We start from the raw sequence: 2,500 nt of genomic DNA, 5'->3' as shown, positions 1-2,500 counted from the left end.
GTCAAAAAAAAAAAAAAAAAAAAAAAAAAAAAAAACGCAGAAATATCAGCTTGTTTAAATATTTGAAAGTAAAAAAAAAAATCTTGTAATGGAGTTACATCTCAGAAACGAGGGGAAATTTCGACGATTTTTTTTTTCCTTTTTTTTTTTTCTTTTCTTTTCTTATTTTCTTTGAATATCCTTAGTCCATTGAGAGTGAATGAGTGAATGGAGCACGGTGAATAAAGGAGCAGTGAATAAGGAATAAGGAAGTGATAAAAAAGAAGTTAGTGGGAAAGACATGATTTTTTCCCCTCTCTTTCTTTACGAAAAGTCGCCGAAAAAAAACTTTTGCAAAATCTTTGGCAGAAGTCCGATGGACGCGAAGTGAAAAGAAAGGAGATAAGGAATAAAGACTTGAAAGTAAGAAGAAGGAGCAGAGGAAGATGAAGAGAAGGATTGAATAATTGAAGAGAGTCTGTGAAGAATGAATGGCGTGTGTGTTTGCTTGTTTGTTTGTGTGTGTGTGTGTGTGTGTGTTTGCTTGTGTGTGTGTGTGTGTGTGTGTGTGTGTGTGTGTGTGTGTGTGTGTGTGTGTGTGTGTGTGTGTGTGTGTGTGTGTGTGTGTGTGTGTGTGTGTGTGTGTGTGTGTGTGTGTGTGTGTGTGTGTGTGTGTGTGTGTGTGTGTGTGTGTGTGTGTGTGTGTGTGTGTGGTATTTGTTTGTGTGCGTATGTGTATATATATGTGTGTGTGTGTTTGTTTGTGTATGTGTTAGTATGTTTGTGTGTATGTGCGTATGTGTATATGCATATGTATGTATATGAGTATGTATAAATACGTGTGTGCTTGCGAGCGCACGTGTGTGTATGTATATATACGTTATATGCACACGTTCATAAATCTACGTAAGAACATCCATGTACGTATTCGACATCTCCACAGTGGAAAAAAACGCAAATCTGCAAACATGACCTTTTTCCTGCTCTACGCAATGGAAGACACGCCCACCAAAAATGTCTGATGAAAGTATACAAGAGAAAACACGAGTTCGGGTGATCAAACTCCTTTTTCATTATGATTTATTTATACATTTATTAAAAAAAAAGAAACTAGGCCGGTTTGCTTTTGTGCGATTTTGTTTTTGTTTTACTTGTTCAAATGGGTTTACATGGAACAAATACAAATAGAAAACAAATTTATGCAATCGATTAATTACAAACAACAGTAACAAACAACAGAGACATACAAGAACAAACAACAGACACAAAAACAGACACAAACAAACAAACAAAAACCAAAAGAAATAAACAAACACATAACAAAGAAACAAACAATAAGAAAAACAGACACAAACAAAAACAAACAACAGAAACAAACAACAATAACAAAAACAGACACAAACAAAAACAAACAAATAACAAACAGAAACAAACAACAACACCAAAAAAACAGACACAACAGAAACAAACAGACAGACACAAACAGGGCGGCCGTCCACGCAATCGCCCACTGTTTGCGTGTCCGTCGCCGCACACGCTGAAAGGAATTACAGATTTTTTCTTTCATTTATTTATCCATCTGTTTATTTTTGGGTTGATTCGCCCTGTGGTTGTCGCTGGCTGGGGCGTTGTTGTTGTTGCTTTCCTTGTTTAGTTTTTATTATGCTTTGTGGTCATTTGTTTGCAAAGTTGTCTCTATTTTTTTTTCTGTTTATTTTATAATATTATTCCCCTCTTCTGTAATAATACTTTCTTGTTCTCTCTGTCTCTGTCTCTCTTATCCTTCTTTTCTTCTTTCCTCCTCTGTCTCCTTCCCTTCGCTTTTCCATCCCACCCTTCCTCATTCCCTCCTTCCTTCCCTCCCTCCCTCCCTCCCTCTCTCCCCTCCTCCTTCCATTCCCCCCTCCCTTTCCTCCCTCCCTTCCCTCCCTCCCTCCCACCCTCCCCTCCTCCTTCAATTCCACCCTTCCGGCCTCCCTCCTCCCCTCTCTCCCCCCCTCCTCCTTCCACTCCCCCTCCCTTCCCTCCCTCCCCCCTCGCCTTTCTCTCTCCCTCCCTTCCCTCTTCCCTCCCTCCCTCCCCCCGAAGAAATCCTGTTCCTCTTGGTCCGCCTCTTCCTCGCGGTCCGTCAACTCCCTCCGCTAAAAGCTTGATGCGAGGGACCAGCGGGAGCGAGCACCCACCCACCCCGCCCGCCTCGCCCACCTCGCCCTCCCCACCCGCCCCGCCCTCCCCACCCGCCCCACCCGCCCCGCCCGCCCCGCCCACCTCGCCCACCCCACCCGCCCCGCCCGCCCCGCCCACCTCGCCCACCCCGCTCATCTCGTTTACAATGCCACTCCGCCCGCCTCGCCCACCCCGCTCATCTCGTTTACAATGCCCACCCCGCCCACCTCGCCTATCTCGCTTACAATGCCCACCCCGCCCACAACGCTATTCCGCCTCGCCCACCCGCATCTCGTTACAATGCCACAACCGCCCCCGCCCGCCCTCGCCCACACCCGCCCACCGGCTCGCCACT

This window comes from Penaeus monodon, chromosome 4, assembly GCF_015228065.2.
Source record: "Penaeus monodon isolate SGIC_2016 chromosome 4, NSTDA_Pmon_1, whole genome shotgun sequence".
Taxonomy (NCBI): Eukaryota; Metazoa; Arthropoda; class Malacostraca; order Decapoda; family Penaeidae; genus Penaeus; species Penaeus monodon.
This window is presented reverse-complemented; position numbering follows the sequence as displayed.